At 40.0% G+C, this 22,453-nt stretch overlaps 1 protein-coding gene across 12 annotated transcripts in view; it reads left to right on the top strand.

Moving 5' to 3' along the window:
- Window positions 1–22,453, top strand: part of FOXP1 (forkhead box P1) — a 639,577-nt gene that overhangs the window by 286,186 nt on the left and 330,938 nt on the right. For all 12 annotated transcript variants that reach the window (XM_033210432.1, XM_033210433.1, XM_033210442.1 and 9 more), the window contains one exon: window positions 2,392–2,452. The gene's annotated coding sequence lies outside the window, so the exon portion shown is untranslated. The remainder of the gene's footprint in view (window positions 1–2,391; window positions 2,453–22,453) is intronic.

Below are 22,453 nucleotides of genomic sequence, written 5' to 3'. Positions count from 1 at the left end.
CCCAGTACTACCCCCTAATTTTCTTGTCTATTATATTGACACATTTCATTTAATTTAGCATGATGGCAAACAGCTGTTGAGCTATTAATCTTTTCTCAGCAAAACTAGAAAAATGTCTTTTAGATTACTTTGTTAATGTGTACCTTTTCTAAAAATGAAAATCAACAGAAATAAATTAATGAGTGGCCAATCGTGCATGTGCACCAAAATTTATGGAACTTCAAAATAGAGAAAGATAGAGATGATATCCTACTGCCAATGTTTTATGTGTAAGTGAAAATTAAATGTGGTCAGTTTAGTATTTATACATTGGAGGGTCAGTTGTATGATTTTGCTGTAATTCTTCCCCCAGTATCCCTAGGGGAAAAAAATGACACTTGTAAAATCTGAGGCTGAAGCAGCTTCTATTTTTGTTCTGTGTTCACTTACACACTATACTGTGTAGATAGGTGAGTAGAAAAACAGGTCTGGTGTTTACCTGAAAATATTCTGCAAGTTCAAATGCAGCACTGGAGATAACTTTATTCAAAGTAGGCATTTTCAGCAGTTTTTTTAAAAAATTAAATTTTAATGAGGTCCAGTTGTTTGCCAGGCCTATATGATAGCAAACCTCATCTGCATTGCAAAGTCTAATACTATAGGTCTGACTGCCAAACATGCAAAAATAGACACAGCTCAATAGATAAACATATAAATTAGTTTACAGTGCATGTATTGGAGAACATCTCAAGTAAAAAGGAGAGAGAAAAAGGCATTCTTGCTTTGAATTGAGTAGGATCTGCCAAAGTTCACTTGCTTTACATTTAAGATTTGATGAGTGGTAGATGTAGAAATTTCTGTGTGTGCTTTGTATGTACAGAGCTCTGATTTGTGTAGAGTGGGGCTCTGCAGATCTTAGCTCTACCTTGAGGACCTGACCATCTTTGCTCTGTTTTTCTTTCTTATCATCGCTTGCCCTGAAATAGACTTCTCACCACTGGAGAAACCAATCTTGGGGACATACATCAGCAGTAAAGCACACGATTTTCATTTTCAATTTGAATTGTTTTGTGTAAAAACAAAAAGGTTTTGGTCAGGCTGCAAAATAGTAATTTTAAGTCCCAGAGCTAGGGTTTTTCCCCACCCAAATGGTGAACATTTATGGTGAAAACCTCCAATTTCCTCTTACAGTAAACATGAAAATTATGATTTCACTCAGAGCCTGCATCTTTTTCCAATCTTAATGGCAAGAATCTGCATACACTTGCTTGTGGAAATGTCATAAATTGGCCTTGGATCAATTCCTCAAAGATAGTACACACCAAAGTGCCACTTTCAAATTTTTAGCCCTCGTGAAATAAGATTTTACTCTTCTCAATGATGTTTGCCTTTCCACATTCAGGGCTGACAGCAGAGGGATAAGCAGGGATATATTCCTGTAAAATTAAACCACTTCATTACATATTATTCTGAAGAGTGAGCAAAAAGATATGAACATTTTAGTAAAATGATGGTATGATTTCGCCACCTTAAAAATTGTATGAGCATTTGGTCAATGGATATGGAATGAATCCTGTACCCTCTTAGTAACTTGATCTAAATTAATAAACAAATGTTTTTCTTTTCACTTGTGCCATATGTTGATCCCAGTTACATGGGCAGAAAGAGGCAGCTTGTAATGTTTCTTAAAGGATTAAGCACTGTTTTGCATACGGGAGTATGCAGATGCAGGAGTATATGTGGGGTAAAATGTGTTCCATGGTTTCTTTGTGTTTTAGGAAGCTTGATTTCAATTGTTTGTTTCATGTGACATGAACCTTTTTTATTTAACTTAGTAGCTCCCGTAGATACATGCTAAGAGAAAAACATTATGTGAACAGCTTTCACTAGCAATTAACTCCCTGCCCCTCCCCAAACTGAAAATGGTGCTGCTTTCATTCATTTTGAAAGGTCCAAAGTGGCAGAAAGCATGTTGTCTACAAGACCTAACTCTCTTCCAAAAGGGAAAAAAATAAGTCTCTGCTTTAATGAAATGAGGGATGTTGTGGATGTTAACCAAACAGAGACACGTTCAAGTGGCAGTCTGGTTTCCAAAAACAAAGGCCTACGAGTCACATATTATTCTACATGAAAATCAACTGATAGACAACAAGATGAGAAAAAGTTGATACACAACATTTGAAATGTTTCACTTGACTTTTTCCCCCCAAGTCGATTTTGTTGTCTTGAAGAGCTCAAAGGCATATGGTCCAGATAAGTAGAGATTCTTGGGACTTGTTTTTATTAACCCTGAAAGTCATTTGCCATTAAATAGAATTGAGTTCTTTTGTTGTTTCGCTTGTGTCTGTCCTTGGCAGAGGTGGTTGCTACTTCTCTTGACATTCAGATTTTGATGTTCTCTTTTGTTTTCAGGGTAAGACGTGACCTTTTGAGGTGACTATAACTGAAGATTGCTTTACAGAAGCCAAAAAAGGTAAATGCAAATGTGATTAGTGAAGTTATATCCAGGGCTGTGTCTTTTGCCTTCCAGGCATTTTAATTCAGTTGTTTTTTGGTCTGTATTTGTCAAATAAACATGTATTTATTTGCGTGTGAGTACATATGTGGTGTATTTTTGGAAGTCCTAAGAAAAACGGTTGCCCTTAAGAAATGTTCTACAGATTCACATTTTCCCCCCAAATATTATCAAACTCTTCTCTTTTTGTTGAAGCTGAACTTATTTTTATTTTTTAAATTTATGTTTTGCTTGTTGACTTGGTAGGTTTAAAGTTAGAAAGGAATATTCACATCACAAAAGTGGTGATTCATAAAATTAACTTGCTGCAAACAAGAGTAACGCATGTCAGTATTGTGTGCTGAAGTGGTGTCATCCGATTGATGTTCATCTGGCGGCTTTATAATCACCTTCTTTCAGAAATTAACAGTCAGGCACCATAGCAACATGCCACATTGGTGTAACTGCTGAGCAGTGTGAGGCATATCCCTGTAATGTCAGCACTAGGCTGCCTTGTTCTCTTGACCTTGCTTGAAAATCAAATGAGTACTTGATTTTAAAATTAGAAGTTTTCAGAGAGACTAATGTAGCTTAATGAATTAAAGCCAAATTTAATTTTTTCAAATTCATTTTTGGGAGGGGGAATGAAAAAGTACTCCAGTTAAAATGGTTATGGATGCTACATATTTACTTGATTTCAGAAGTACCTCTCTGATAAAGGCGGTGATCATCTTACACAAAATAATTCTTCCAGTCTTTTTAACATCTGATATTTCTCAAGCAGTAGCATCTTCGTTTCATTTAGAATTTTGGCCTTTAATAGTTCCATTTGATTTAGTAGATTTGTGTCTGTTTAAAAACAGGGTACCTGCCCACATGGTTGAACAAAGCCTTTGCTCAGATTTTACTGAAGTTTATGTGTTTGTCAAATACAGACTTCTTATTGAGTTGAACAGAGTTTTTTTGTGGAACTTTCATAATGTGAAGAATCTTTGATCAGTTTTTGATAAATCTCACCTGGGGCTTGGGGGGTTCTAGAATGCATATATATAAAGGGTATGGATTTGTTTTTGTAGTTGCATTCTGGCACATTTAATTTGGGCCAGAAAAATCAGACTTCCATCATTTCACCATCTATATTGTTTGAATGAAACCTTTGCAGGATCTACCTAATTGTATTTCAAAGAGGACAAACATATGTTTCAGATGTTTCGGCATGGAAGGAATTGATTCCCAACCAGTAATTGGGATTATCAGGTCACAACAAAACACTTCCCTTTGCTGAGGCTCAATTTTCTTTTTCTTTTTCTTTCTTTCTTTCTTTTTTTTTTTTTTTGAGACGGAGTCTCGCTGTATTGCCCAGGCTGAAGTGCAGTGGCAGGATCTTGGCTCACTGTAACCTCTGCCTCCCAGTTTCAAGTGATTCTCCTGCCCCACCCTCCCGAGTAGCTGGAATTACAGGCACCTGCCATCACTCCCAGCTAATTTTTGTGTTTTTAGTAGAGACGGGGTTTTACCATGTTGGTCAGGCTGGTCTCAAACTCCTGACCTCGTGATCCGCCCACCTCAGCCTCCCAAAGTGTTGGAATTACAGGCATAAGCCACCGCACCTGGTCTGAACTTTCTAATCTTTAAAAGGAAGGCATTAATCTATATCAGGGGTCTGCAAACTTTTTCTGTCAAGGGCCACATAGTAAATATTTTCTATTTGTAGGGGCATTCAGCCTCTGTTGCAGTTACTCAACAAGGCAGTAATTTGCTGTCTCTTGGTCTCTGTAATCTCACAGAGTGATCTCAATCCAAGATGCTCCTCATGCAAAGTGGTGCCACATGTTTAACTCATCTGCTACTGTCAGCAGAGGTTTCTGGCAAAGCTGAAAATTATGATTAAACAGGCCAGGCATGGTGGCTCATGCCTGTAATCCCTGCACTTCGGGAGGCTGAGGTGGGTGGGTCACCTGAGGTCAGGAGTTCAAGACCAGCGTGGCGAAACATGGTGAAACCCCGTCTCTACTAAAAATACAAAAATTAGCTGGACATGGTGGCGGGCTCCTGTAATCCCAGCTACTCAGGAGGCTGAGGCAGGAGAATCGCTTGAACCCAGGAGGTGGAGCTTGCAGTGAACCAAGATTGCACCACTGCACTCCAGCCTGGGAGACAGAAGGAGACTCTGTCTCCAAAAAAAAAAAAAAAAAAAGATTAAACAACGCTGAAAAAGTGGTAGAAAAGATGAAAAGTTTAGCCTGAGAGTTGGCTTATCCATACAGCTCCAAATACAACCTTCACTGTTGGGTTTTCATTTGTTGTTTGTATTGGTTTTGTATTTTTTGTAATCACCTGTAAGCATGAATTATTTTTCTTCTGACTCAATGTCTTTATAATGTCCATTCTTTCACCTACTACCTGAAAATGGAAATACAGTCCCCACCCCCCAAATTCTGTAATATTATTGAAAGTTAAAAATATCATAGGTCAAGGGAAAATTTGGAAAGAAATGTTTCCAGAAATTTGTGATTGGCATTGCCTGAGAAAGATAGTCCATATGACAAAAAAAAAAAAAAAAAGTTTTCTTCATAATCACTATCAAGTGCATGATCTATTATAGTATTTAATATTGTGCAAATAAGTCCCTTCCTTGTAAAATTTATTGATCATAAAAGTATTTTATGTGCTCAGTCTTTATAGCTGTTCTCTACTTTCAGCTTTTTTTGTTGTCTGTTTTTGTTCTATATACATTGTCTTTGTCCGGTGTTGCTAGAAAGGAATACCTGAGGCTGGGTAATTTATAAAGAAAAAAATTTATTTGGTTCATAATTCTGCAGACTGTACAAGAAACATGCGCCGGCATCTGCTTCTAGTAAGGACCTCAGGAGCTTCCAGTCATGGCAGAAGGGAAGTTTGGAAGAGGCGTGTCACATGACAAGAGAAAAAGGAAGCTTGGAGGGAAGGGGAGCCAGGCTCTTTTTAACAACCAGATTTCTCATGAACTAATAGAGCAAGAACTCAGTCACTACTTTGGGGAAGACGCTGAGCCATTTGTGAGAGATCTGCCCCCATGACCCAAACACCTTCTATTGGCCGGTCCTCTGACAATTGGGGATCAGATTTCAAGATGAGATTTGGAGGGGATGGATTTCCAAAGTATATCATACATCATCTTCAGTATTCCTACTCCAAGTGAACATTTCATTACTTGACACTTGTTCTTTTACAGTATCCATTCCATCTGTGTTTTGATGCTAATTTCAAATTTTAGGGAAAAATAAGTTAGGGTATATAGACTCAAGTAATATACATAATTTTTACTTTTGAACAAGGTAAAAGATCTTTCAAAGACTAATTTGTATATATCTTGACCTCTTATCTAGAAAGAAATAAAAGGGAAATATACAATTTAAAAAGATGTTTCAAGTGAGTATAGTGGTTAGCATTTCTTCCTGATGAGTAAGCCTTAAATGAGAAGACCTTGCCATCCAGCAATGGACAAAAAAATCAGCATCATCTTTCACACTGCAAGAAGCATGTAGACTTCAGATGCCAGGAGCTTCTCAGTAAATAACACGCCCCAAAGTTGAAACCTGGGAATTATTAACAGTCAGTATAGATGCACAGAAATATGCCTACAGAGGTACTATGGGAATAACTGATTATATACATAAAAGTAGCCAGGCAAATTCAGAAAACCAGATGAAGCGATTTTGAAAATTTAGATTCTAAGGTCTGAAGAGTCATAAATTACAGTCATCATACTCGGTAGTGATATAACAATTTTCTTCCAACTAGATCTGAGTGCTTTACAAAATAGGTCTGGTTGCTGGCACTCCTAAGAGGTAGCTGGCAATTCTTAAAATCCCCACTTTACAGACTGGAAAAACGGTCCCGTTGATGATAAATAGTTTACCTAAGATCATCCAGAATGTCAAGATGGAAACTAAAGAGAGACGCACTGGTCACAATTATACGGATGTCATTCTAATATGGTTGCCTTGGTTTGGTGATCTAATAAAGGTTTATGTGGCATTTTCCCCTGCCTCCCTTCACCATTGACAGTTTACCCGCGTGCATTTGCTTAAAATTCAAATCCAATTTGTAAAATTCGTCATCTTATATTCAATTCTGAATGGCATTGAGAGTTGAAGATAATCATCAAGACCGTATAGATTACAATTAAAATGGTTATTTTTAAACATTAGGTATCTCCAAGCTTCACATTTTATGTGTTGGTTCAGTTTCTTTTTAAAGTCAGGTTATTTGAGAGAAAATTAAAAAACAATCAAAAGGAAGTATAATCATTGCAATTTCCCCCCCATCCCTAATTTGAGCTATTTTATGTTAGATGAAGGAATATAAATGCATCCTTATAGATAACATTCATGGTGTCTTACCTATTATAAATTATTTCTTGGTGAAAAATAAAGCTAAAATGCTATTCATTTATTTGAAGTATAAGTTCCTTTAAAAGTATATATGTGAGTGATTTGAATATTTACCTAAAGACAACAGCAATTCTGAGCTAAACCCATTCAAAACTACCTTTTTATAGTAGTTAGCATTTGAATTATGTGATTGTTAATTAAGGAAGATGTTATGAAGACACTGTAAGCAGTCGTCATTGAGTTACCAGATGACTGTATTGGCTGGAATGTGATCAGTCAATTCAGTTAAGCATCGAAATGCTCCCTGACCGCCTCCCCCTCCCCGCACACACATACAGTATACTCATGCCTGGGTTGTAACAGTCAGGGTAAAGACTAGGCTGGTGTAACAAAGAGACCCAGTGTAAAATAGCTTAAATAAAATAGAAGCCTACTTCGCTCATGAAACAGCCTGACCAATGTAGCTTGTCTGGGCAGATTCTTTCTGTGTGAGCTCTCCTCCCTTCGGGCTTTGTCCTTATCATAGGGTTGAAGCTATGTTGTTGTCGCACTGTGGAGATGTCCAAAGCAAGCAATTTTCTTATAATCAAAAGAGTTAAACGTTGTATACATCCCACTCATTGTCACTTACCAGATTATGGTCATAAGGCCCAGCAAGCTTTGAGGGCTGCTGGGAAATGTCTCTACCTGGGTGGCCAGGAGCCTGGGGAGAATTGGCAAACAGATTTAAGGGGACAAGTAGAATACAAGTACTTCATTGATTCAGTTACTCCAATCTAGTAATTTCATTCATTCATTCATACATACAGATGTATGTACATACATATATTAATTCTTACTGCAGGTATTTATTGGTGGGTGTGGGCTAGGTCCTGAGATTATAGCACCGTGTAAGAAGGACATGGTCTCTGTCCTCACAGAGTTGATATTCTGGAGGGGCAGGCATACATGAATGATGATGATGATGATGGGTGTTAGGAAGGGCAATTATTGGTTGATTTGAGAAGTGTTCTAAAACAAGGAGCCCAGGATGTCAGGAATTATGTGTTTTAACATCGTATGGAAGTTATGTGAGATTAACTTGATTTCCTTGTATGCTGTTGTGAATGTTATCAGGCATGTTAATTTTTTGTTAACAGAATTATTGAGATACAATTTACATACAATACAATTCACCCATTTAATGTGTACTTACTTTTCAGTAGTTCTTAATGTGTTCAGAGTTGCAACCATCTAGTTCAGTTTTAGAATATTTCATCGCCTAAGAAAAAAACCTTAGTAACTATTAGCACTTACACTGCGTTCTCACTCCACCCATCCCCTGATAACAATGAATATGCGTTCTGTTTGTGTAGATTTACTTAGTCTGGATGTTTCATAGAAATGGAATCCGACATCCTTTTGTGACTGGATTCTTTCACTTAGCAAAATGTTTTCAAGGTTCATCCAGGCATTTAAAATTTTTAACTGTCTTGAAACCTCATAAGTTCTTATTTTTAAATCTAAGAGAATGGTTGCTTGAAATATTCTTACAAGGGACAGAACTGGGGAAAAATTACTGTTTTTTATGCTGTGTGTATTTCCATAGACTGACATGGCCTCTCAACAGTTAAACGTCAGAATTTAAATGTTTGCATTTTAAGTTAGCTGTTTTTAAACATTGTTAGCCATAATGCTAAACTAAGTTACTCTGTAAACAAGAGCTGTCTCTCTTGAATGTTAGTTTCAAAGAAAAAAAATTTCTTAAATATTGATTTCCAGAGAAATATGCTCAATAGAGTTCGTTTTCAAGCAGAAGTCACTTGTTGAAATGTACATGAAGGCATATTTAGTAGTAAAGACAATATTTGCAGCAATTATCAAATAACCATATTTTGCGCAGTGAACAATCAAAAATACAAAACCAAATAACAAATGGTTTTATCTATCTTTTTTTTTTTTTAAAGAAATGGGGTCTGGCTGTGTTGCCCAGGCAGGATTGCAGTGGCTGTTCTTAGGTGCGATCATAGCTTACTGCAGCCCTGAACTCCTGGGCTTGAGGGATCTTCCTGCCTCAGCCTCCTGAATAGCTTGGACTGCAGGCTCACACCACTGAACTACTGTATCCATGTATTTTTTTTAAATGATGTTTTTGCTGTCCTATCTGCCAAAGGCACAAATATTGCAACTGCTCACCTTGAGCATTTTAGGAAAAAAAAAACTTCACGTTAGGGGGCAACTTAACGACATACCACAGATGTAGGAAATAGAGCCTTTCCTTGGCAATTCAAAAACCTCTGAAAGAAATTTGAAGCTTGACTGTACAAAAACAAAATCTTGTAAAAGGTAGCACATCTGTGTTAACCTTGTGGGCATACGCCCTCAGTATCTGGTAACACCAAGGACCTCAAAGAAGCAAATAGTGTACTGATGACAGAATCCTTATTTTATGAGCCCATTTGAAAGTTGAAGCTGTAGTGACAGTTACTAACCAGTGCTAAGTTTGGATTTGAAGTTTGTGGTATCTTTTAAAAAGACTATTGGTGAATGGGACTTTGTGAATATGAAATGAAGATGGATCATGTCAATTTGTTCCTCTCTGCCACTGATTGGACTTCGCATGGGGTCGGGAAGATAAAGGAAAAACATGAAGTCTTTCTGCCCTTGTCAAATTCACTCTTTTTAAGGGTGAAAATTGTGCAAGTCTTCCCTGAATTTTGTATATTAGCATGTATGTAGTATATAATTAAAGGTAATTAGATGTTGTGTTAGTTATCTGAGAGTATGACCAGTTATTTAAAATTACCTTTTAGGCTGGGCACGGTGGCTCACACCTGTAAATCCCAGCACTCTGGGAGGCCAAGGCAGATGGATCACTTGAGGTTGGGAGTTCAAGACCAACCTGGTCAACATGGCAAAACCCGGTCTCTGCTGAAAATACAAAAATTAGCTGGGCATGGTGGTGCACACCTGTAGTCCCAGCTACCTGGGAAGCTGAGACGAGAGAATTGCTTGAACTTGAGAGGCAGAGGTTGCAGTGATCTGAGATCATGCCACTGCACTCCAGCCTGGGCAACAGAGGGGAGACTCCATCTCAAAAAAAAAAATAAATAAAAAGTAAAATAAAATTGCGTTTTAATTAAGAGAACCTCCCGGCCGGGCGCGGTGGCTCAAGCCTGTAATCCCAGCACTTTGGGAGGCCGAGACGGGCGGATCACGAGGTCAGGAGATCGAGACCATCCTGGCTAACACTGTGAAACCCCGTCTCTACTAAAAAATACAAAAAAAAAAACTAGCCGGGCGAGGTGGCGGGCGCCTGTAGTCCCAGCTATTCGGGAGGCTGAGGCAGGAGAATGGCGTGAACCTGGGAGGCGGAGCTTGCAGTGAGCTGAGATCCGGCCACTGCACTCCAGCCCGGGCGATAGAGCGAGACTCCGTCTCAAAAAAAAAAAAAAAAAAGAGAACCTCCCATTGTTGGATGGACTGTGATGATTGCAGTCTATGGCTTACCGTGGTACTTTACATGCTCACTCTTTCCTCCAGTCATTTTTTTCTGGAGATTGGTCTGTTTCCCTTTCAAAGGGTCATCAGCGGTCTCTGGAGGCTGGAGGAAATATCCTAAAAAACATTCATTACGAATTCCATACTTTAAAGTTTATTTAGACCAGTCATATTCAAAGTGGCCTTTGGAACCAGTTTGTGGGTTAAGGATTTTAGTGTGGTGGCTGGTACCCAAGACTTTTAAAAAATGGAATAAGCGACCAGGCGCAGTGGCTTATGCCAGTAATCCCAGCACTTTGGGAGGCTGAGGCAGGTGGATCACGAGGTCAACAGATCAAGACCATCCTGGCCAACATGGTGAAGCCCCATCCCTACTAAAAATACAAAAATTAGCTGGGCATGCTGGCGCACACCTGTAGTCCCAGCTACTTGGGAAGCTGAGGCAGGAAAATCACTTGAACCCAGGAGGCAGAGGTTGCAGTCAGCCGAGATCACACCACTGCACTCCAGCCTGGTGCAAGACTCCATCTCAAAAAAAAAAAAAAGAAAGAAAAAAAGGACTAAGCATACATTACAGTAAAATAAGAAACAAAATCAGAATATGTCAAATGTAGTAAGGATTTTATGTGTATGCAATGAAACTTTTAAAACACATGAGTACTGTCTTTGCAATGTGAAGTAGTTCTTTCTGCAGGTTGGATTTATTCCTTCATTTGTTTATTCACACATCTTTATTAAATGCCTGCTGTATGCCAGGTATTGTGCTTGACCTACCCTGTCCAGCATGGAAGCCACTAGCTACCTGGGGCTGTTGAACACTTGAAATGTGATTAGCCCGAACTTGGATGTGCAGTGTAAAATCTACAAAGTATTTCAAAGTGTTTGTATGGAAAAAAGAGCATGAAATATTTGATAATTTTTCTTCATCGATTATATGTTGAAATGATCGTTTTGGATACATTAGGTTAAATAAAATATTAAAATTAATTTCAGCTGTTTCTTTTTACTTCTAAAAAATGTCACAGTTACTTATGTGGCAGCCATTGTATTTCTGTTAGACAGTGTTGCTGGATATAGCAGTGGACAGCACAGCCACTAAGCTCCTTGCTCATTGCTTTAGAGGGAGTGGACAGCCAGCGAAGCATGATAAACAAGGGCGTGGTGATAGATACTGTAGAGAAAATATAAAAGGATAAGGGAGGTCACATTGTCAGAGGGAAGGGTTGCTATGTAAATAGGGTGATGGGTGGTCAGGTAAGTCCATGTATGGTGAGCAGAGACGTAGCGTATTCTAAAAAGAGCAAGTCAGCCAGTATGGCCGAAGCAGTGTCCTTAAGGGGAGAGAACAGGTTGGGTATCTCTTATCTGAAATGCTTGGGACCATAAATGTTTCTAATTTGGGATTTTTCAGATTTTATAGTATTTGCATTACCAGCTAAGCAACCTTAACCCCAAAATCCCAAATCTGAAATGCTCCTGTGAGCATTCCTTTGAGTGTTGTATCTGTGCTCAAAAAGTTTTGGATTTTGAAGCACTTTTGATTGCAGAATATTGGATTAAGTCTACTTAAGTTGTAGTAGGAGACAACGTAAAAGTGTAACAGGGCCAGACTGAGCAGGGCACAGGGAGACCTGTTAGGAGTCCACTATAATAATCCCAGTGAGATAGGATGATGTCCAGGATCACAGTGGCAGGGGAGGTGGTGAGAAGTTGTTGAATTTGGAATTTATTTAAATGCCGAGCCAAAGGTTTTCCTAGTGAAATTGATGGGGAGTTTGAAAAAGTTGCATCACAGATGACTTTTAAGATTTTTGTCTTGAATGATGGGGTATAATCAGTAAGATTCACTGATGGATTGCTTATGGGCAGAAGCAGAGGAGTCAGAAGACAAACAGTTTCTGTTCTAAGGAACTGATAGAAGGTGGTACTCCCATTACTAAAATACTTCAGACAGTGGGTGGGGCAGTTTTGGGGGTAGGGGAGGTAAGCAAGGGAGACCAGGAGTACAGCTGTAGACATGGGAGGTTTGAGCTAGGCACCCAGACTTAGATGCCAAGTGGGCATTTGGATATATAGTCCTGGAAATGTCCTAGTTTGGTCTATAAATTCAGGATTTATAAGCATGTAAGTGATATCTAAAGGCATAAAACTTGCCTGAACTCACCAAAGAAGCAGTAGTGTAGATAAAGAAAAGAAGAACTCCAGGATCTGGGTTCTGACTTAGGGATGCCGAGGTGGGAGGATCTCTTGAGACCAGGAGTTTGAGATCAACCTGGGCAACATAGTGAGACTCTATCTCTACATTAAAAAAAAAAATTGGCTGGACATGGTGGCGTGTGCCTGTAGTCCCAGCTACACTTGGGAGGCTGAAGCAGGAGGATTGCTCAAGCCCAGGAGTTTGGGGCCACAGTGAGCCACAACTGCATCTCTATACTCTAGCCTGAGGGACAGAGTGAGACTCTGTCTCAAAAAAGTAAAATAAAAATAAAAAGCCAACACCATTAAAAGATTTAGTCTTAGAATATTGAGAACAGGAAAGATCAGAGATGGGATGAAAACTCTGAGATTGTGAACCAGAAACTCATCGAGGAAAGTGTTTAAAGAAGGAGACAAAGCTGAGCATGGTGTCTCATACCTGTAATTCCAGCTACTTAGGAGGCTGAGGCAGGAGGATTGCTTGAGCCCAGGAGTTTGAGGCTATAGTGTACTGCGATCCTGCCTGTGCATAACCACTTCACTCCAGCCTGGGTGACAGAGTGTAGTGACTCTGTCTATAAATAAAAAATAAAAATTAGGTTGGGCATGATGGCTCATGCCTGTAATGCCAGCACTTTGGGAGGCCGAGGCAGGCTGATCATAAGGTCAGGAGTTCAAGACCAGCCTGGCCAACATGGTGAAACCCTGTCTCTACTAAACATACAAAAACTAGCTGGGCATGGTGGCACATTCCCGTAATCTCAGCTACTCAGGAGGCTGAGGCAGGAGAATTGCTTGAACTGGGACCCGGGAGGCGGAGGTTGCAGTGGGCCGAGATAGCGCCACTGCACTCCAGCCTGGGCTACAGAGCGAGACTCCATCCCAAAGAAATAAATAAATAAGTGAGAAGAGAGTTGTCAGCCACATCAAGTTCTGCCAAGTGGTCAAAAAAGATGATGACAAAGAACTGCCTATTGGATTTGTCAATATGGAAGTCATTGATGACCTTAGTAAGAGTTAGTTGTGTTTGAATCTCGCTCCTATCGTATTTACTGGCTTTATATAACTAGCGGTCTGCTGGCTGAACTTACGTGGTTTGTATTATTTTTCCAGGAATAGTAATTGTTCAACATTCTTGTTTGTTACAGTTACCACATTTTCCCCCACCCCTTGCACTCATTTTTGTGAAGTTTGGGTCATAGTACAACCTGTGAGAGGTGAAAAAGGAATCCTGGGCATTTTGTCCCTCTTGACCCATTCTTTAATCCGATGGTTTGGAGATTTGCAGTTTAAATAAAAGGCAGAGAGGAAAGCGGGATGTGTTTACAACCCTAACTTAGAATATGTCGATTTTAATCATCTGAAGTATATCACAGATCGGTGTGGTTAACATAGTCTCTAGATTAGTAAAGTACTAGTTGGAGCCTGAGCCACGTCTGTCTATCACCTTTACCTTTTACTAATATAAGTAGTCTTTGATGGGTTCAACTGCCTTTCAGATTACCTAAAAGCATCACAGATTCTAGCTTATTCAAAAATTGTGAAACACAGTTGAACATTTTCAAGATTTCTTGGCCAGTCCCAAATCCTCAAGCATCCAGGAAATGGTAGGTCAATGAAAAAACACACCTTATCTCTATATGGATGCTAAACACTGTTAAGATGGTGTTGGATGAAGGAAGGACCGTTTCTCTTTGTGGATAACTTTAAATGCACTTAGGAAACAAAAAATACAGGAGGAGGCCTGGCACTGTGGCTCACATCTGTTAATCCCAGCACTTTGGGAAGCCGAGATGGGCGGATCACCTGAACTCAGGAGTTCAAGACCAGCCTGACCAACATGGAGAAACCCCATCTCTACTAAAAATACAAAATTAGCTGGGCATAGTGGCACACTACTCAGGAGGCTGAGGCAAGATAATTGCTTGAACCCAGGAGGCAGAGGTTGTAGTAAGCCGAGATCGCGCCATTGCACTCCAGCCTGGGCAACAGGAGCGAAACTCCATCTCAAAATATATATATATATATAGGAAGAAGAAGTAGTAAGAAAAATTTCATTGGGAACCTTATTTAAACAGTTCAACATTGTAACTAAATCCTACTGTTATTATTTTTATTTTATTTTTATTTTTTGAGACGAAGTCTCGTTCTGTCACCCAGGCTGGAATGCAGTGGCACGACCTCGGCTCACTGCAACCTCCGCCTCCCAAGTTCAAGTGATTCTCCTGCCTCAACCTCCTGAGTAGCTGGGATTACAGGTGCCCGCCACCACGCCCAGCTAATTTTTGTATTTTTAGTAGAGACAGGATTTCGCCATGTTGGTCAGGCTGATCTCAAACTCCTGACCTCAGGTGATCTGCCCCGCTTGGCCTCCCAAAGAGCTGGGATTACAGGCATGAGCCACAGCGCCTGACCCTATTACTGTTATTATTATTATTTTTTTTTGAGACAGGGTCTCGCTCTTTCGCCCAGGCTGGAGTGCAGTGGTGCAGTTTCAGTTCACTGCAGCCTCTGCCTCCCAGGCTCAAGTGATCCTCCCACCTCAGCCTCAATGAGTAGCCGGTACCATAGTCACATGCCACCACGCCTGGCTGATTTTTGTATTTTTTGAGACAGAATTTCGCCATTTTGCCCAGGCTGGTCTTGAACTCCTGGGATGAGGTGATCCACCCACCTCGGCCTCCCAAAGTGTTGGGATTGTAGGTGTGAACCATGTAATACCACCCTGCCTGGCTATTTCTTATATATATGGCATATTTTTAAACATTTGTCTATACATACTTTTACTGTAAGTACTCTTTTTGTTTCCTGCTTTTATCATTACAACGATCTTAAGTATTTTCCCAAGTTATTACTTACTATATCTAGATCTTATTTTTTGTTTTTTTTTGAGACGGAATCTCGCTCTGTCGCCCAGGCTGGAGTGTAGTGGCCGGTTCTCAGCTCACTGCAAGCTCTGCCTCCCGGGTTTATACCATTCTCCTGCCTCAGCCTCCCAAATAGCTTGGGACTACAGGCGCCCACCACCTCGCCCGGCTAGTTTTTTGTATTTTTTTTTTTTTTAGTAGAGACGGGGTTTCACCATGTTAGCCAGGACAGTCTCGATCTCCTGACCTTGTGATCCGCCCGTCTCGGCCTCCCAAAGTGCTGGGATTATAGGCTTGAGCCATCGCGCCCAGCCTAGATCTTATTTTTAAAGCTACGTTCATTACTACCACTGTTGTGTTTTCTATACCTGCAACTGTTGGGTCTTTAGATTCCTTCCAGTTATTTGTGATTGTGACTATATCTGTGTTGGACATCTCGAGATAACTCAGTCTCTTGAATGAGTTTTATAAAAGATGTTGTGATTTTAGATAATCACCTAGTTTCTCCCTCTACTTTTAAATAATATTAAAATGAATTCCAGGCACATAAAATCATTACTTGACTCTGAGTACATGTGTTTTCTATGATAGCATGAGGTAGAGTTTATATCAACTTTGATGACAACATTTCTAGACATTATGTTGCTAGGTAGTTTTTTTTTTTTTTTCTGATTTGTATTCTCTCTTGATATTTTCCCACTTCTCCAACTTGACTTACAGCTTGTTAGATAAGGAACTTTGTATCTTTCAAAGGAGAGCCATTTATACTTTCATTGTTTAATTTATCCCAGATATCATTCATTCTCTTGTCCCAGCACATGTCATTAATCTAAATTTGTTTATAGTTGCAAATTTTGCTTTGGTTGGGTTTTATTCAGATTAACTCTGTAAAATTAAAAAGTAGTTACAGCTTTTAGAGTATAAAATTTAAGTTCTCTTCTTTGCTATATCTCAGTGATATAGTTACTAATTAAGCAACAGGTATTTGCTGAGTTTCTGTGAGGTTCACTGTGTTTAAAATTGAGCTGTGTACTGGGGGGAAAAAACACTCTACGTGGTGGTAGATATCCCATCTAATTCTAAAATCCCCAAATGGTCAATCAATGAAGTACAGTCATGTGCTGCACAAGGATGTTTTGGTCAATGATGGTTTGCATATATGACTGTGATCCCATAAAATTATAATGGAGCATACCTGATACATAGCACTTGGTATTGTCATTGCAGATCAAGTAGGGGAAGTGACTGACATTAGGTAACAGTGCTGGGACATTTGGTTTTCCATATGAAAATATATAAGTAAAAATATACATACTATCTAGGTTAAAGCACACTCTTATGTTGGCACAGTGGCAAAATCTTCTAACAACACATTTCTCAGAACCTATCCCTACTGTTAAGTGACGCATGACTTTAATCTTAGGTTTATAGATTGAGAGAGGACCAAGGATCATCAGACCTCTGTGGTTCATTCCTTATATTTACTGAAGATGAAACTGTGATCCAGAAAAGGAAATGGCATACTCCGGGTCACTGTGTAATTGTAGATTTATGTGTTGGTAGTGACTCCCAGCCTCTTCCACTAGGTCCGTTCCTTCGTTTTGTGATATAATACCAAAGATAAGTGGAAATATTAACATTTGACTGTTAAAAAGTTGACTGTTGCAAAAATGTCAAAAAAAAGTTGACTGTTGCAAAAAAAAAAAAAATCAACTGAAAACCAAAGTGTATTATTTTTATGTAGATGACCCTTTCTTGGATTTAATTTCTAATATTCTCTTCTCTAAGCTATGTTAAGGGAATTTACAAATATTTCAAAATATTAAATAGGAAAAGCATCACCTGAAAATGTGTAACTCAGAAAATGCCCACTTTTCACCCTTCTTCTCTTTTCTCTCTTGCTTTTTCTCCCGCTTTCGCTCTCCCTCTCACTGTGTCTCTCCTCCCTCTAAAACCTGATTTTTTAAGAAACAAGGCTATTTGATGAAGATATGTATAAAGTTAGAATTCTCCTGCTGGTTGACAACTACTATGCATTTTTTGAATACTTGAGTGTTGTGTAGCATGAGAATTTAGTTGTCTACCCCATCCTTATGCGATTGATTCGTACAAATGACTGCCTCCTATGTGACATGTGTTTTTCCAAGGGCTGGGGTGTAAAAGAGGATAACAATGTGTGTTTCTTACTGTTTTGAGGCATAAGCTAATTGATTTGAACTGCCTGTGTTCTGAGGTCTTGTTCTACGTGGCTTTGGAATGGGGTTAATGTTCTTTATTTCCTTCTGTGGGATAAAATACTTACCAATGCAAAATTGTCATCAGGAAGGGTCATATAATTTCATTAGCTAAGCTCTCATTATAATATTCTATGTATGCTACATACATAGAATAGAAAGTTCTTGGCCGGGCGCGGTGACTCAAGCCTGTAATCCCAGCACTTTGGGAGACCGAGACGGGCGGATCATGAGGTCAGAAGATCGAGACCATCCCGGCTAACATGGTGAAACCCCGTCTCTATTAAAAAATACAAAAAACTAGCCAGGCGAGGTGGCGGCCGCCTGTGGTCCCAGTTACTTGGGAGGCTGAGGCAGGAGAATGGCGTGAACCCGGGAGGCGGAGCTTGCAGTGAGCTGAGGTCCGGCCACTGAACTCCAGCCTGGACGACAGAGCGAGACTCTGTCTCAAAAAAAAAAAAAAAGGAAAGTTCTTATGAACTTAATTTTTTCTGATTATAAATATAAAACCATCTCATTATGGGGAATTTGTAATTATAGAAAAGTAGACAAATGCAAAAATAAAAGTAATTTAGACTCCTGACCCTGAAAATAACATATATTTCCTTCATTTCTTTTTTTAATGAAATGTACACATAGTTAACAGAATTGTAGCCATACAGTATATAGTATTTATGCATTCATTTTTTAAAAATTTAGTGTTTCATGATGAGCATTTTCCTGCGTCATGAAGTGTTCTTAAAGACATCTGGAATGGTTGTATACCACATCATCCTTTCAGATACAGTAACATTTAAAGAACTATTCTTCAGTGTTGCGTATTGACACCATGTCCAGTTTTCCTGTAATATGTTGAAGTTGGCATATCTGTGCACAAATATTTGTCTTTTTTTTTTTTTTTTTTTGAAACAGGGTCTACTCCATCACCCAGGCTCACATGTGGTATGATTATAGCTCACTACAGCCTTGATCTCCCAGGCTCAAGTGATCCACACCACCTCCTGAGTAGCTTAGACTTCAGTTGCAAACACCACGCACAGCTAATTTTTATATTTTTTGTAGAGACACATTTTTGCCATGTTGCCCAGGCTGAGCTCGAACTCTTGGGCTCAAGTGATCTGCCCGTCTTGGCCTCCCAAAGTGCTGGGATTACAGGCATGAACCACTGTGCCTGGCATATTTGTCTATTAATCTGCATTTCTTTAGATGTATTCTAGAGAGGGAAAATCAGTAGAAGAACAGTTATGTAATTCTTACAGATTCTCCATGCGTCTAGTCATCTTGCTTTTTCTCATCCTGCCAGTACTGGATGAGAATGTTTATTTCACTGAACTTTGCCAAAGAGTTTCAACGTTTTTTGTTATCATCTAAATCATAAGAGAAAAAGGTGTATCTTTTTTTTTTTTGAGATAGAGTCTCGCTCTGTCTCCCAGACTGGAGTGCAGTGGCACGATCTCCGCTCACTGCAAGCTCCCCCTCCTGGGTTCACGCCATTCTCCTGCCTCAGCCTCCTGAGTAGCTGGGACTACAGGCGCCTCACACCACACCCAGCTAATTTTTTGTATTTTTTTTAGTAGAGATGGAGTTTCACCGGGTTAGCCAGGATGGTCTTGATCTCCCAACCTCATGATCCGCCCACCTTGGCCTCCCAGAGTGCTGGGATTACAGGTGTGAGCCAGCGCGCCCGGCAAGGTATATCTTATTTTTAAAATATTTTTATTTTTATTTAATTATTTGATTACAAATGAAGTCCCAGAAGTTGTATTTGTTTCTTTAGGCTGTTTTTAATTGTTCATTAGAACAGCCAGGGTTTGAAGGAGTGGGGATATTGGGAAAGCCAGGGTACTGAGAAAATAGGAAAGGGGTCTTGTCATTGGGAGGCCACTATACCAGTGGCCCTTGTACCAGGACTAATACAGTACTTTGAAGCTTTAAATTCATTTCTTTATTCACCAAATAATTATTGAGTGCTTACTTGTTCTGGACAAGTAGGCATTCAGTAATTTTAGGCATCCAGGATACATCAGTGAACAAACATACATAAAAAAAAAAAAGACTCTTTTGCAAATTGGGTGGATCAATCTCAGTGTTGTATAGGGAGGAGAAACTTAACAAATCACTGAGCAATGCACTCAGCACAGTAAGAGTAAGCAGTTGCTGCTATTCTTAACTACTTCTGCTATTGCTCTGTTATCCTCAGCAGCTAAAATAAAAAAGTGTTGTCACCCAGATCCTTTCAGGAGTTTCCCTGTCACGTGGAGGACACACTGTCATATAGGTACCGTCCTCCGCAGCCCAAGAAGCTTCTCCCCATTTCTCTTTTAGCTCCGTACTCAATGAGCCAGCATCCTTTGGCCCAATGGTTCCAGAAGCTTTGAGAGAAGCTTGGTATTAGTGTCCATTTAAGCACTAAGACCCTTGGAACAGGCCTGTGGACCTGGGGGTGGGGCTCCAGAGTGCAGTGGGGGCACTGGGAATTACAGCCCCTTTCTGGGTGTTTGCTCTGTGAGTCTGTAAGCCCAAGCAGCTCGTTCTCATTCATTCCAGAATGAAGGAATTAGAAAGGAAGAGAAATTGAAAGGAAAGTGCACTTCATCTCTCTCTCTGCCCTTTCTGGGATTTCCCTGCACTCAGCACCAGTGGAAGGCAGATGGGCACCCATGCCCTGGACCATGCTCTGCTTTCTCTCTGTTCTTCCTGTTCCTGAGAATGCACGTAGAAACTGGACTGTTGCTGTGTACTTGTCTGATTCCTGCTAACACCCTTTCAAAACAGGACCAATTTTTTAATGGGAAATTGACTATCTCAGGTGCCGACATGATGAAGGTATAGCTTGTTTTTTGGGACTAGCATGTTCCCTGGCGGGCATGGACTTGGAGTATGCCTTGGCTGAGTTTGGGTGCCAGTTCTTGGGCATGGCCTGAATACTTTCAGTCAGTTTTCCCCACCTGTGGAACGGGTAGAATGAAAGAACCTGCCTTATAGGAATGCTGTGAAAATGATACAAAGAATAGCATAGGTTGGGAGTTCCGGTTTCCATCTTGGGTTGGGGGCCTGGTCTTGCTACTTGTCAGCTTTCTGATCTTGAGGAAGTAATCAGATTTCTTGAAGCCTTTTTTTTTTTTTTCTGCAGAAATAGATACTAAACTAGTACCTCCCCTGTGAAGTCGTTGAGGATTAACTAAAATTTTTTCAGGTAGAAAGTGCTTAGAGCAATGTTTTATACACAGCAAATGCTCAGTAAATGTCGGCTCCGTAATACCAGTTATTTTTATGATTAGCACAGTACGTGCAATATAGTCAGTTCTCAAGGAGGTTAATAATCTTTATGATTAATTAAAAATTCAAGATATGGAAAGTATTTTTAAATATATTCCATAAATATATATATTAAGGAGAGCCTGATAGGAATAGAAATGAAACAGGCATCCTGGTACTATCTTTTGGCCCAAAATAGAAAAAAATTAAGGTCCTAAGTAGAAAGATATGAATTTTGAATTTTTTTGGATAACACTGTATTTGAAATCATCTCTCTCTTCTGCTCATTTCTTATGTGCCACCAGAGAGTAAGGTGTAGTACCACTCAGAGGGATCTTATGGGCTTATCTTCACTTAGCTTTGTTGCAGCTTAGATTTTTTTTTTCACTCTGTCACCGAGGCTGGAGTGCAGTGGCACAATCTCAGCTTACTGCAACCTCCGCCTCCTAAGTTCAAGCGAGTCTCCCCCTCCCAGCCTCCTGAGTAACTGGGATTACAGGTGCCCGCCATCACTCTCAGCTAATTTTTTTTTTTGTATTTTTAGTAGAGACAGAGGTTTGGCATGTTGGCCAGGCCGGTCTTGAACTCCTGAACTCAAGTGATCCACCTGCCTTGGTCTCCCGAAGTGTTGGGATTACAGGCATAAGCCACTGTGCCCAGTCTCAGCGTAAATTTGAGGCCTAATAATGTAAAAGGCCAACCCATTGCCATCCAGATGTTCCTGAGTTCAGATGGAGAGATCTGGGCTTACGTGCTTTTCAAAATTTAAACCATGGACTGAAGTACTGTAAATAGGTTTTCTAGGGCTGTTTGTGAGGTTCATTGGCTCTAACATAATGTTATTTTAGAAGTTACACATAAACACTGCATTAAAAGAGCATTAGGCTCTTGACAGGCCTGAGAGCACTTCGCATTGAGCAATGTGGGTAGAAACCACGTCGTCAGGTATTCACCATGTCCTAGGCTGGATGGGAGGATGTGTGTGTTCTACAGTGCAGGGAACCAGAATCCCTGTCTCTTTGGAAGAACATGAAGAGGGTGCTTTCTCACCACTCAGATGCATTTTGAGATAGCAGAGGGTTGGCTGTTTGTGGGTACAGTTGGCAGGAATGACCTTGACCCCATTATTATCTGAAGGGGAGAGAGAGAGAGTGAGTGTGTGCACGCACACGTGGTTGGTGTTAGCCACCCTTTCTCGGAAAGCTCCAGAATCTGTCTTTTTCTTTTTACCTTGAGATGGGGTCTGACTGTTGTCCAGGCTGAAGTACAGTGACATAATCATAGCTCACTGCAGCCTTGAACTCCCTGGGCTCAGGTGATCCTCCCATCTCAGCCTCCTGAGTAGCTGGGTCTACAGGCACGCACCACCATGCCTGGCTACTTTTCTTCTCTTTTTTTTTTTTTTTTGGTAGAGAAGGGACTTTGCCATGTTGCCCAGGCTGGTAGGATCTGCCGTTTTTAACAAGGAATTAGAGAAGGCTGCTTCGTGTGTCTTCATGACGCCTAACAAGCTGTTTTCTCTCTTTGTTCCTTCAAAAATGCATACAGTTTAATTTTTCTTTAGCTATA

The sequence above is a fragment of the Trachypithecus francoisi genome, unplaced genomic scaffold (genome assembly GCF_009764315.1).
Source record: "Trachypithecus francoisi isolate TF-2019V2 unplaced genomic scaffold, Tfra_2.0 Lachesis_group0, whole genome shotgun sequence".
Lineage (NCBI taxonomy): Eukaryota > Metazoa > Chordata > Mammalia > Primates > Cercopithecidae > Trachypithecus > Trachypithecus francoisi.
This window is presented reverse-complemented; position numbering and strand designations above follow the sequence as displayed.